Raw genomic sequence first — 15,070 nt, 5'->3', positions numbered from 1 at the left:
ATAGGGGCAAAAAGCTTCATGGAGCCTCTGTTTGGGGTTCCGCTGACCCATCGCAGCGACAATGGGTACAGAGTTAATTTGCCTATCAGATGTTGGGACTCCCAGAGTTCTACTTTAGCACTCATCCCACATACTGAGCTTGTCACATATAGCTGATCTTATTGCCCTGGCACCTTTAATTTTCTGATGCATGGTATGGCAAATGAGTGTTATCATAGCATATTGTCCCTGTTTCCCTAGGGGAACCCCTTCTCATGTGGCCAAGCTGTGGTGTGGGCACAGTCCAGAAGACTCCCTGGGGTGGCAATATGAGGGAGAATTACATGGGGAGGGAGTTTCCTTATGGACTTGGGGACGATATTCCAGAGAGAACATGGCATCCCCTTTATCCATCCAAGGTTGACACCCAGGACCCAACTCCCCAATCCTCCATATCCTATTGTCATGTTGAAAATGTATGACAAACAGGAAAGTTCTTTAAAAAAACCGAAATACCTCCTTTTGACTCTGGCTCAAAGTACTGGTATGAGGAAGAGGGTCAGAGCATTGAAGAATGCCTGGAGGAACCAACCCAGGCACTCTAGTTATTCCACCAATCCTATTGTTGCTGGGACATTCAAAAGCACTCAGTGTAGGGAAATATGGAATCTTCTTCCTCTCAGCTTGGGTCGAGGAACTGGGCAACTGCAGGCAGAACTCTGGAGCAGAAAGGCTCAGAGAGATGGCGTCCTGACGAGAGGCGCTTCCGAAAGGGTTCCGCTGTGCGACGTTCAAGGCGGAAGGAAGGAGCCTTCCCGCAGACTGAGCAGACTGGGAAGCAGGAGAAATGCTACCCGAGTACAAAGCAAACCCACAGTCAGAGACTACGAGAGACCCGAAAGCCGCCATGAGAACCCATTGAGCCCATAGAAGAGAGTTGGGGCACCGGGGTGCTGCATGGGGAACTGCAGGGGTTAGAAACCCAATCCCTTACCCAAAAAAGAAGATATCTTCTTTGTGGCAGTACTTACATGAGAAAGCAAACATTTACGAAAAGTACTGAAAGGTGCAAAGGCAAGATATTGAAATTGTATGAGACTGTGAATCTTGGTAAAGTACTACCTGGAGTTTATAGGAGGCAGGAAGATTGCGAGTCTGCGACACACACCCAAATATATGAAAGAAAATAACCAAAGTCCTGGCAGGAGAGTATACCAGGCAAAAAGATTGTGAGTCCTGGACTCAAACCCATTTTTGTTTGAACTGTCATATGCATGGTGACACTGGGCATTACTCAGAGGAATAGAGTAATTCCTCTGCAGTTAGGAGTCCCAGTTTCCCCTTTGTATATTAGCTTAAGTGTAAGGGTTGGAAATAGGTGTTTTGGACTCATGACGGTGGACTATTGTTTTGACAGACATTCTGACAGTTTCCTTAGTTTTGTTGGGGTCAGGAAAACCCCTCTTAAATTTAGGGAAAGGTAGAATTTTTATTTTCTGTTTAATAAAAAGTTTATCAGCTATTAAAATGCCACCACTGTGTCCATGTCCTGCTTCTGACTCCTTACATGAGGCAGTTAAGTGCCTTATTAAGAGAAAGCTAACAGTATTATATTGAGAAATGGCCCTGGTTAAAATATATCAAGAATACCTTCAAAGCTATAGTCCTAATTAGTACGTTTGAACACTCTGAATCTATTCCCAGGAGTGCCAGAGATTTCCATAAGGGATATTATTAAGATTTAGTACTATAGTCCCGGGAGGATAGCTCAGCGGCAGCGTGCGCGTCTTGGAAGCAAGACGACACGAAGCAACAACAGGTTCGATCCCCGGGTCCACGCATAGAAACCTCTGGGTGTTTAAGCGCGTTATAAATACGTAACTAAGACAAAAAAAACACAATTACGCAACTAAGAAAAACAAACAATTCCTGTAACAGCACCTCGATGCCTGCGGGCTGTGTGAGCGCTTTATAAATGTTAAATAAATAAATGATAAGAGAAGTTTTGAAATGTTGCAAAGTACAGTTAGCAGTCATCTGCCGATTTCTCAGACTATGGGTATAGGCAGTTATCTGGAGTGGGTAGCATTTTATAAACATATTATAAGCATAGGAAACTACTAACAAAATTTAGACTGGGCCTGCTTCCATTAAGGGCCACTAAGCGTAAACAGATGAACAAGAACAGTACTGAACTTAAGTATCCATGTAATAACACTGAACCTGAAACAACTGTGCTTTTTTATGCTTTTGGTAGTAAGGAAATAAAACATTCGTTTTATGGAATCTGTTTTAATAACTGAATTTTTAATTAAAAAGTGGCAGAAATATAAAATGAATCAAATTGTTATGGAACTCAGCTATCTGCTTTGCATTAGTCACATTTTTAACTACGGTTTTAGCAACTAGGAAGAAGGCAATTGACTGAGAATGCTAGAACTGAATAAAATTATTGGGAGTTTTCAATATACCTATGGCCTAGCGCACACCTATTTGTTGAATTATTTCCAGACGTTGGTGATAGATTTGTGGGGTGCCGGGGAGAAAAACAACCTTGACACTGGGTTGTGTTAACCTATGTAGAACCAACAGATGTCCACACTTTTTTGGAACTCTCCCGTCCCCTGCACACCCAATCAATTGTGAAAACAATCAATAATTTAACAATTGTAACAATATGTTTTTGAGAAATGTTTGTAAAAAACAATTTAGGACAATGATTATGTAAAACAATAAATAATAAACATCAATTTAATGTTGCTGTCAAAAACAAGCTACATATTTGCATATTGATTCATTAGATAGTTGTCATCTATATTGATGCGATTCCAACTTTGCTTATTAAGCGTGAATATACACATTTATCAGTCACACTCAATTTAGGCGCAATATTCTTCGTGGGCACACAGTGGGCCTCATTACACGGACGGCGGTAAGGGTTAACGGTCACCGTTAATGGCAACGGTGACCGTTAACCCTTACCGCCGTACTACGAGGTCCCTTTGCGGGTTGGAGGAATTAACGCCTGCTTCTTGCAGGCGTTAAGTACCAACCCGCTAAGGGACCTCGGAGCTAATTACGGCACCGCAAAATTGCGGTGCCATAATTAGCGCCTTCCCCATTCCCATAGAGCCCTATGGGGCAGAAATGGGAATGGGGAAGGGCAATGGCGGAAGGGGGATTTACCGCCCCTCCAACCTTGGAATGGGGCGGTAAATCCCCTTTCCGCCAAGGCGGTGCCGGTAATTTACCGGCATGGTCCAGGGTGCTAATAGCACCCTGGATTACCGCCTTCCGTGTAATGAGGCCCAGTATGTTTAACACATTTTCCTCATTTCTATGAAGAATTGCCTTATACTGCATATATTGATCATAGAGAGCATTCAAATATATTACTCAACGCGTTTCGGGATTGGTTTTGTCCCCTTCTTCAAGAGTTGTTTGCCCTCTTTCTATTCCTTCTTTATGTTCTTCACCTATAATATATAATACAATATTCAGTTTTCATTTTATTAATCTCTGTCATGTTCTTTTTGTTGACCATATCTATAATAATAATCACCTGGATGTTCAATGTTAAATCTCCTAACTTGATAAAGATGGGGGTCTTTTCAAAAACAACCATTATGTTGTATTTAAAGCATAGTTGGTATGCAACCTGTAGAAATAATAGAAAAACAGTAGAGAAAAGCTAGATTAAAATCGGAGAATGAGTCCTGAATTCTAGTTAAAAAGTTTTTCGTAAGATCATAAATCCTTAACATGCAACATGTGCATCAAAATTTACCTGCCGTATCTTCATATGTGGTGCTACTCAATAAGTCGGTTAATGCACCACTGGACCGCTAGGGAAATCCCGTGGAGGAGAAGTATTTTGGTTGAATGATTATCCACGATGTATCTGTAAAAACACATATACATGTGTTGTAATAGATGGTCAAGGTGTAGCCATCTAGAGGCTAAAGTAAACAACGGATTATATTTAGAGAACGATCTACGAAATTTATGGGCACTGGTTATAAACAACTGCTTCTATGGAAGCAGTGGGTCTGTGTTGTCTAGCACGGTCACATCCCGTGTAGGTCCGGTGTAACCAAATCGATCGAAAAAATAGCTAATATTCTCATGGTGACACATATAAAAACAGTCTGTGTGCTCGAAGCATCTGCCTTACCTTACTCTGGGAAAGGATGTTCCAGGATTAGGTGCTGCTTATCGCGTTGCTCCTCGCGAGTAAGACTCAAAAATGGATGCTGCTTATGTTATGACGTCGTCGTGATTATTATTATAGATATGGTCAACAAAAAGAACATGCAAACACTGAAAAGAGCAGGAAAACTCTAACCTCTGGACCAGAGTATTATAATAGCATCAAAAAACAGAACGGATATGTCCAAAGAAAAGTGTATTTAGAAAAAATGTATCAAAATTTATTTAAGGTGATACAACTATTAAAGACTAGTGAATAAATCACAAAAAATTATTACACACTGATCATTTTAACATAGCAAAACAGCAGCAACAATATGCCAAAAATTAGATAAAACATCACACTCATACTTCACATACATGGTGCATTCATTCACACGCAACTCATCATACCGTGGCATACATCCAAAATTCTAAAAAAACAAAAACAAAACATGCTAAGAGCAACTGGGGAAAAGGAATTCATGACTAATCCCCATAATAACACACATAATTGCAATGTTTACAAACAATAGAAATTCATAGACAATCTATTGTCAGGGTGGATAGGAAAAAACAGATGCAAAGATCACATCCCTTTGGAATTTATCTCTTGACCGGTTTCGACGTGTAGTGGTGGTTAACTGAACGTCTTCCTCAGGAGGTAGGTGTGACCATTCTGATAAAAAATCTAGCTGCTGCAACAGCCTTTGCAATGTAATATGTCCAATCACGCCAAACAATTCAGGATTAAGACTTGACCATGAGGGCGCCCCGTGCAATTTAAGGAGATCCAGAGCTGCATATGTTAGAAAGATGAGGAGGCAGCACAACTTGAGCATTCAACACTGGCTGTGAATCGCTGCAAAACGGTTGCCATCTAATGCAATTGATCAGCAAAGAGGGAGAACAGATAGTGATCTCTTGGTTCCGAGCTGATTGTAAATTCGAAACGCTACGCATGCGTGTAGAGACCTACACAGAATGGCTGTCTACCAACAAAAAGAACATGACAGAGATTAATTAAGATGAAAACTGAATATTGTATTATATATTATACGAGAAGAACAAAAAGAAGGAATAGAAAGAGGGCAAACAACTCTTGAAGAAGGGGACAAAACCAACCCCGAAACGTGCCGAGTAATATATGTTAACGCTCTCTATGATCAATATATGCAGTATAAGGCAATTCTTCATAGAATTGAGGAAAATGTGTTAAACATACTGGGCCTCATTACACGGAAGGCGGTAAGGGTTAACGCTACTGGTGACAGTTAACCCTTACCGCCTTACTACGAGTTCCTTTTGCGGGACCCGACTTTAACGGCTGGTCTTACTCCGGTAATTCCGGTAAAATACCGGCGGCAACCATGGTGCTAATAGCGCCATGGTTACCGCCTACCGTGTAATGAGGCCCACTGTGTGCCCACGAAGAATATTGCGCCAAAATTGAGTGTGACTGATAAATGTGTATATTCACGCTTAATAAGCAAAGTTGAAATCGCATCAATATAGATGACAAATATCTAATGAATCAATATGCAAATGTGTAGCTTGTGTTTGACAGCAACATTAAATTGATGGTTATTATTGTTTTTTTACATAATCATTGTCCTAAATTGTTTTTTTACAAACATTTCTCAAAAACATATTGTTACAATTGTTAAATTATTGATTGTTTTCACAATTGATTGGGTGTGCAGGGGACGGGAGAGGTCCACAAAAGTGTGGACATCTGTTGGTTCTACATTATTGGGAGTTTTCACATTGTTTTGAATACTTTTTTGTATTGTTATGACTGATGCATGTTATTGTTACTTTTGTGCTTCTATGCAATATGATATTCAAAAATAAAGGAATGTTTGACTTTTGGGTGCCACTATCAGGAACTATATAGTGGAGGCCATTTTCTCGCAATACCCGTATTGCTCATGGATGCCTCCTCTAGCGAGCAAATGCCTGCCCACGAAAAGTAGAAACTTGTCAACAAAGAATGACAGATATTTGTGAGATGCCTAGGTCTGCATTTGAGATAGATAATTAGATACAAAAGGCACTGGCTACTACAAATGATTATGTGTACATCATCACACAGTCAACAAACATAGACCCCATGTGCCACAACCAACCTCTTCCACCAATGGATAGGCTTTATGGAGAGGTACACTAGGTGAGCACACAAAGCTACACACATACAAAATGAGTTTACCACAAAGGAAACATGGCATATTAAGATGCTACATTATCCATGCACATGCACTGAGACATACATACATACTATTTACATATTAGCGATTGAATACAAAAGTTATCAAGATGAGGTGGAAGAGGGTGTAGTTAAAATGGGAGGGAAGGTGCACATGCAAGAATGTGAGCATCTTATGAAAAATATTTCCAACCCTGGGCAGGCCTCATGGTGCCACAAACAATGAAGGCCCAGTCAAGGTATGCTCCTGCTCATCATTAGCTGTTTAAGGTGACAAAGTTTCATGTAGGAGGTTGAGTGATGGGTTTGAGTAGACCATGAGTGTCAGGTGTCACCAACTGCTCTGGACGAGGTACACAGAGGATCACCCAGGCTTCCAAGTTCATCACCAGTTTATGAGTTTGAGGCAACCACAACAGTGCAAGCAACCCCAAGGTGAGTCATCTCGAGACACTCAACATTGCTGGAACCCTCGAGCATTGTTGAGTGTCCTTGGGAGGGAACGATCAAAGGACCTGACAAGGGTAGGAAACATGGGAAACTATGGATAGCTAGAGGAGCCAGTCATCTGAGAAACACCTTTGAAAAATCTTCCCATGTATGCAGAGTCTGCTAACCCTCACCAGTGCACCAGTAACAGTCATATGAGCAAAGGAGCATTCTACACAAATCATCTGCTACAAGCATTGTGTTATCTTGAGACTGCTATTAAGTGCCGTAGCCTTTCAGGTGGAGAAGAACTCTGGCAGAAAAGATGCTTCCTTCATACAAGCTGCCTACTGTTGAGCAGCAGCGTGACTCAGTGGACAAGCTGAATCCCGCATTTCAGACTGGTCTACAAGGAGGAACTCTAAAGCATCAGACTCTGCTTGCACAGGCTCTCTGTGATTGGGGATCATGGAGGTTTGCAGGTGTCACAAACAAAGAAGGCTCTCAACACAACTCTGCAGTCCTCCCTAAACTCTTTAAGCAGTACGATCAAACCCCATAATAACCAAGTTCCAAGATTGCCCGACAACCCTGGGCGCAAAAGTGAACTAAAGATAGCTGGTAAACTGATAGTTTCACCCAGGTGAACCAATCCACATGGTCGGGTAGTACTAACAACCAGCTAAAGTTAATCCCTCAATTACTTGACCCACCAGTGAACCTGTCAAGGTATTAAAGGACCCAGCTCACCAGGGGAGGGATGGGCGTTTGACAGTTTTAGAGTTTGAAGGAGAAGGAGGTGGTGTGCGATGAGAAGAGGCGAAAGTCATGTACTATTTTCATCCTCTGTGATGTAAGCAAAATAAGTTTTCTTTTTAAATTCAAATAGTGGGTCTGAGCCGGTTTATGCATATTTCATTCATGGAACGTTTTTATTTTAGGACATGCACAGTGGATTGGAACAGTTGCTAGACTCATCTGACTGGAATAGGTACATGTTTATTGACTCATATTGGATAGATTCATTTATTAGTTTGGTTGCATGCGGTCACAGGGTGTTTTTTTCTTGACACATATTTCTGTGGAATAGACATGGCCAACCTTGGTTTTCCCCTTTGGGGACCCCTCTAGCTGCACAGCATGGAGAGCAGGTCTGGTTATAGTTTTTGATTTCTAACCGTGGATGTTATGTGACATTGCGCACTATCTGGGAATAGTTTTTGATTTCTAACCATGGATGTTATGTGACATTACAAGCTATCAACGTAGAGAAATTATGGATTATACTTCGTTATAATAGCTCTTTATCTGTATCTACAGCTATATTTCCGCTCCTGAAAAAGGGGTTGTTCCCACGCGTTGAGCATTTGATTACATAAAGAATTCATTGATGAGCATCTCAAAGTCTCTGTTTGGAAATTATTATGTTCTTTAAATTATTCGACTATAAGATACATTATTGACATTTGATTACTAATTGTTGGCTGTTATTACAGCATATAAGTGTGCAGGGGATGGGAATCCTAATTTTTAGGACAGCATTTGCCATTGTGTTTGTTACCTCGTGCCAGGGTTGTTTGTACTTCCCCTGCACCTAAGTTGTTGACTACTAATCTTTAAGTTATTTACTTTTTTAAGAGGAGGTGTGCTTTTTTTCACACTTTTTTCTTGTTATCAATTCCTTGTCCAGAACATTTGGGGCTAACATTAACGGATGATTGACATCTCAGCCGCAACTAAGGTCCTTACAAACCAGAGTTCTATAGTGAAGAGAAAAACCCTGACAAAACTCAATGAAAGAAAGACAGGTTGACTACTAAAAAAGAGGAGAATGATCTAAAGACACTGAGTGACCTTTAGGACCTGTGTCTGTGGGTGTCCATCAGTGAAAGTGAAGGGCTACAGTATTCAACATACTGACCACACAGGAAAAACTGGAGGTGCGGTGGCAGTCATCCATAAGATCAACTTGCCCTGTATGGTATTTCCAAACCCCGCACACAGCTCCTTTGACTCTCTGTCATGCCTGTTCTACATCTCAAAGAACGACTCAGTTACATTCCACCTTATTTACAGGCCCCGTCAAGGGAGTGGTAACTTCATTGATGAACTTTCAAACTTTGTCTTCTCTGCAACAGTGTGCTATTCTAATAACATCCTCCTTGGATATTTCAAAATCCCTGAGCCATTTATTTCGTACAGTGGTGCAAGCCCTTGTTATCTCACACATTGATGGGGGAAATGCTCTCTTTACTATGCTACCAGCCACACACCTGGCCCCACTCAAAATAGCACACCACGCTGCAGCCTGTCTCATTACAGGTGCCCGTAAATTCGACCACATCTTTGCAAAACTGCACACGCTTCACTGGCTCCCCCTTCCTGCCAGAATCATATTCAAAACTGCATGTATCACCTACCAAGCAGTGTCACATCTGGAGGCTCTGGCACCTCACGTAGTAAAACGATCAAATAGGTTGGGGTCAAAGCTTGCCCGCAAAAGATGACTCACAAGCAGTTCTTCTCCTGCAACGCGCTGACCATCAGGAACTCAATCCTGGTAGAGGCTTGAAATGCCCCCACCATCCTCCAATTCCACAAAACACAAAATTAATAGCTCTTTCAACAATACCTGATGGTGGAATAAAAATCCCTCTCAACCTCTACCACCAGTACTGCGTTACTGTATAAAATGCCAAGCTAATTTCTGGCACAATCCTGTTGGAAAGTGCTCCAATGCTCCTGAGCTAGGTCCGTGCTATAAGAAATAAAATAATATAAGGACTGATGGACTACCATTTTCAAGCCAGACAGATCCACTCTTGGCCTCATCATGAGTTGGGAGGTACCCGGGCACAATTACTGTCAAGCGGTATTTGCTTTAATGCCGGGAGTTGTGGCACAACGAACGCCCCATCACGAGTCGGCGGGCACAAACACATGGCCCGGGCGTTAACGCTAATACTGTTCAGCGGTAATAGAGGCTGGAAATCCAAAAACCCAGCGAACATTGTGTTAGCATCAGAGTCACACGCTAAAAGTGCTGCAGGAAATATGTCACTACCGGAACAGGAAACAAAGCGGTGGCCATTTTGGAAATCACAATCCACCTAAAATTGGAGCCCCTGTAAGCCATCCACTCCAAAAAAGCCCTAAAAATGTACCAGCAGCGTGTCAGGGGCACGTCTGGCATGGATAGGCTGCGCAAGCCCAAGTACTCTGACAGTGAACTGGCAATGCTGGTTGAGTAGATGATTTCCCACCAGGATGAACTATGTGTCCCCAAACAAAAGAAGACCGGGCCACAGCAGCGTAACAGGATCTGGGGGAGGATCAGTGAGAAGGTCACTGCGGCGGGTCGTGCCCCCACGGATGGCGAGGACTGCCGCAAGAGATTTAACCACCTGCAGGTCCGTGTCCAGGGCCTCCTTGCACAGCAAAGGAGTGGGAGCATGGTGACTGGTGTAGGTCCACCACCACCAGAGCTGGTACCATGGGAACAGGATTGCACCACCCTCATCGACATGGCCTCCATTGAGGGCTTGGGTTGAGCGAAGGCAGGCACCAGCACCCAAGAGGATGGAGGTGAGTCACCCCCCCTGGTAAATTGCATTGTCAAGAGGCCACCACTCCATCCCCAGTGTGAATACCCGACAGCCGGGTATTGTGAGTGGGTGCAGTGCGTGGGAGGGACCACAGGCATCCAAGACAGCACCCATGTGCAGTGCACCTAGGTGACCCCTGTGAGCCAGTGCCGTGGGGAGGGCATCCAATTGACACATTCAAGCACCATGCTACACACAGCCATGGCGGGGGCACAGCATTGCCCCATTGCCAGGTAGGCATGTGTACTACCAGCCCCCCTTCACTGAGTGTGGCATGCCAGCTGTGCATGTGCATCATACGCATGAAATGGCTAGGCCAGTAATTCCAAACTGTGTCCCCCCTCACATAGCAGGCCCCAGTAATACCTACACATTGCAAAGTTCAAACAGGCCAGGGCCAAGCATGAGTGTAACTGCCCTGTGCAACCCCCACTCCCCTATAAGTACAGAAATGCATGCAAAAATATGTGAGGGGCTCCGTCCTCAGGCCACACCCTATGTTCCCTACAGGCACGCAGGCATCATCCGAGGCCAACCTGAATGATGGGGAAGCAGGCCCATCCCAGCATGTGCTCAGCTGCGCCTCCACCAGCACCACCACCCAGCGAATGGTACGGCAGGACACACCAAGACGGAGGACCCACCACACCCCACAGCAGAAATGTCACGCCACCTCGGCACTCCCAAGTAACCAGAGCCTCACCCCCTCAGGCCCCAAGCCACCAGGTCTGCATCACCAAGCTCATCCCAAGCCACCAGGTGCGTGTCACCAAGCCCGTCCCAAGCCATCGGGGCTTACCAGGATGTGGAAGTGACCACGAGTGCAACCACCCCGGAGGAGGGAGTGTCATCCGGCGAAGATCAGCAGGCTGGATAGGCCCTGACACCGATACGCAGTCCGGAGCAGCAAATGGTCACTCCCGAGGGGCCCCCTATCCATGGGGAGATGTACAGCCACAGTCCAAAGGTCCGTGCACGCTGCCGCTGCGCATGCACACCAGTGGCGGATGAGGACACTCCTTCATATGCCTCATCTTCTGGCAGCCCCTCCATCCACAGCAGCCCCACAAGACAGCTCAGTCCCTCCAGTGACAGCAACCACACAACAAAGCGCAGCCCTGCCTGAGACAGCAGACCTGCAACACAGTGCAGCCCTGCCCGGGAGGGCATCCCCACAACACGGCACAGCCCTGCCTGGGACACAGCAACACGTCCCGCTGGTGCCATCATGGCATGCCTGGATGTTATAGAGACACGCCAGAGGAGGAGCGAGGGCATGGCCAGCGTACACAACCGCCACATTAAGGCCATCAGCCGTGCTATTAGGGGGGCCACCAAGTCCATGGTGCGTGACAATGCACGCACACGTAAGGTGGTGGAGGCATGCACTGCAGCCCTCACAGGGTTTGGCCAGTGAGTCTGCGAATTGTGCGAGGGGCAATCTGCACATGACGAACAGATGTGGGAGTCGAACAATCTGCTCTGCCAGCAGCTGCAGTTGGCTGCATCAGCGCCATCTACCTCCACCACCCCCACAGAGGGGTCCCTACAGGGGTCACCCAGGCAGAGGTCACTGCATCATTTGCAACACTGCTCACCTGATGCCAGCGCACATGGGAAGCATCCATATCCCCGTTAGATGGACACTAAACTGTTGGCCTGAGGGCTGGGCACATGGACTCATTTTCACTGTGTGGGGGGAGGGAGGTATGTGTCCTGGGGAGTTGGTGGGGGAGGGGGTATGTGTGTTGGGGAGTTGGTGGGGGTGGGGGGTAAGTTTGCTGGAGAGTTGGTGGGGGAAGGGGGCATGTGTGCTGGGGAGTTGGTGGGGCAGAGGGGTATGCTTGCTGGGGAGTTAGTGGGGGGAGGGGGTTGGTTTCAGATTCATTAAAGCCTGTTCAAACCTGACATAATGCAAGGACATTTACGATTGTGTACAAGTGTTCTTTATTTTACAAGTGCTGGTCGTGGTATGTGCGCATTCAACATGTTCAAAATAATTGTATATCAGCGCCTGTCTGGCCAACCTCCCCTCCCTCACCCCATCCCTGTGTGCAAGAGCCCCTGCCCCGGCCACATGCTCATCATCACTCTTATCCCCTGGGGGTTGCCCGTCTGCATCGGGGGGGGAGTGGCACATTCCTTCGGCAGCAGATGTTGTGCAGCATGGCACAAGTGAGGATTCACAAGTGAGGATTTCTTCCCAACTTTTTCTGGCACATACATTTGTGCCCCTCCAGTATGGTCCAGGCACCTGAATCGTGCCTTCAATAGTCCAAATGTCTGTCATTAAACAGATGCATGTCCTACTGTGGGCATGGCTGTTTGCTTGCTCTGAAGGTGTTTGGGGATTCCTCATAGGGGTCCTGAGCCATGTGAGCTGCGGGTATCCTGGGTCACCTGCATGGGATGAAATGAGTACATGAGGCCTACATCCCTTAAATGGGTGTGCAAGCACAAAGCATCAATACACTATGCAATGTGGTCCTCCTTGTGTGCAATGTGATTGGCTGATTGGTGTACATCCATCATGTTTCATGCCATGCATCATCTGACCCATACATGCACACTGTGTGGTTGAGTGAGCTGTCCTGTGGCGGATGACAGTTGGCTGCACATGGGATGACTGAAGTGGCGATGGTGGATGCTGCACTATGTGAATGGGGTTGTGTGCGCCACTCCTGCTCATCAAGTACCAACATGTTACCACTTCTACTTGGAATTGGGTGTAGTCATGTTCCATGGGTTTGCTCTGCAATGGGCGCCATGACCCTTGTAGGCCACTTTCCACCTTCACGGCTCCCTGTGTGCGATTGCCACAGTGGTGCATCCAGACCCACAGGATGCGGCTATTGTCATGACAGGCCTTTCAGGGAGCTTGCTCCTTTGTATTTGGATGTGGCTGTCTCAGTGGATGGTACAGATTTAGCGGCATGGCCCCAGTTTTAATATTGGTTATCGTGCATGTTGATGTGCAGTCATGGATCACTCTGTCAAGGATGTTCATGTCTGTGTTTGTTATTGATCAACAGTGCTTTAGGGGATGGGGAGTGTGTTCCTCTCACTTTGCTTTCCTGTGTGTTTCCCTGGGTGGGGTTGCTCTTGGTTGTCACAGTGTAAAGCAGCACTGCAGCACAGACACAGTGCATTCTGGTTGTTGTGGTCCCATGTCTTATATTGTTTGGAGCAGTGTGATTGCCATCACCTTGTGCGAGTCCAGGTGTGGTGGCTGTGTGCAGGTGAACTTGTGTGCCCCACGTACATGGTACTAGTGCTGTGATGGTGCTGACAGTGGCTCCTGGTGGCATGGAAGGCTTCCTGTGGCTACATCCCCCCTTCATTTCTTGTGCTTTGGCATGCATTTCTGGCAGGGTTTGTACTCACCCACTATCCATATGTGTTGTCCTCTGTGCCTCTCCATGTAGGCCGGCAGTGTGCTGTTGCACAGCACCATGGAGTTGTGGGTGGATCCAGGTTAGCGAGCGCAACTGTGGCTGATGGTGAGGTCAGGGCTATGAATGGACATGTTTCCTATTCTGGTACGCTGTCTCACGGTCCCGGGGTCAAACCAGTGCAACATGTGTGCAGTCCAGGGCTTCAATAACATTGGGCACTTGTGCAATCCCATGGAATTGTGTCTTCAGTTCATTCACCTGTGCCTGGGTGGTGGGCAATGCCATATGCTGGTTCACATGGCACAGCAGTAAATCCAGTACCTGGCCCAGGACTGCACCAAATGTGGATTGAGCCATGCCATGCATCATTGCTACTGAGTGCTGAAAGCTGCCCGTCCCAAGGTATTGCAGGACTGAAACCAGCTTGACGAGTGGGGGCACAGCAGTGCTGATGGCAATCCTGCTCCCAAAGGCCCCTTGAATTGTTCCCAGCAACTGTGTGATGGTAGCCCTGCCCAGCCTGGTACCAACTGGCCATCGGTCAGGGCCCAGGGTGATGGCCTGACCTTGGGGATGGCTGCACGCCTTTCTGGGGCTCGTCTCCTCCTCCTCATCATTCCCCTGCCCCCCATGCGCTATGTGCCTCGGCTGGTTGTTAAGCCTCTGTAGCTCCAGACAGAGCATGTGGAAATCCATGTCAAAGCTCCCTGCTCCAAATGGCATCATGGTGTTGGGAAGTGTGTTTGGTGCATGGGTGGGTCTTTTGGAGCCCTCTTGTATGCATTGTTTGCACCTGTGGCTTTTTTACTGTCACCTGGATTTATTTACCTCCAGCAGGCTACTGGGGGTATTTCCAGTGGTGTTAGTGCTGGTTTTCCGGCAATATTAACGCTGGTACTGTATTTATGAAAGGTCTGTGGTAGCGCTGTGTGTTGTCGGCGCTATTACAGCCGGCGCTATTACAGCCGGCTGTAATAGCGCCGGCTGCAATAGCGCTGGCTGAATTACAGTCCTCATCCAGCGGAGCAGTATTGGTGGCACTAATACCGTTACCACCGGATTTTAAGGCTACCACCAACTCGTGATGAGGCTCTTTGTCTTTTGAGTTGCCCCTTATTCCATTTCCAGTCCAACCAAATCCCTTAGCACTCAAATATTGAAAATATAAATCCCGCACATTTGGCAATTTGGGCTGTTGGTTGTCAGTTGATGCCTCTGCCATGATAGTAGGCACTTGGGCCTGGAGAGGATAAAGCTCTGACAATGGA

At 46.1% G+C, this 15,070-nt stretch overlaps 1 protein-coding gene across 1 annotated transcript in view; it reads right to left on the bottom strand.

The window, feature by feature from the left end:
• LOC138497698 (Y+L amino acid transporter 2-like) overlaps positions 1–15,070 on the bottom strand; it is a 461,544-nt gene that overhangs the window by 207,003 nt on the left and 239,471 nt on the right. The window lies entirely within an intron of this gene.

The sequence above is a fragment of the Ambystoma mexicanum genome, chromosome 5q, assembly GCF_040938575.1.
Source record: "Ambystoma mexicanum isolate Mex_15411 chromosome 5q, UKY_AmexF1_1, whole genome shotgun sequence".
In the NCBI taxonomy this organism is placed as follows: Eukaryota; Metazoa; Chordata; class Amphibia; order Caudata; family Ambystomatidae; genus Ambystoma; species Ambystoma mexicanum.
The sequence above is the reverse complement of the archived record's forward strand: the minus strand, read 5'-3'. Positions and strand labels throughout refer to the sequence as shown.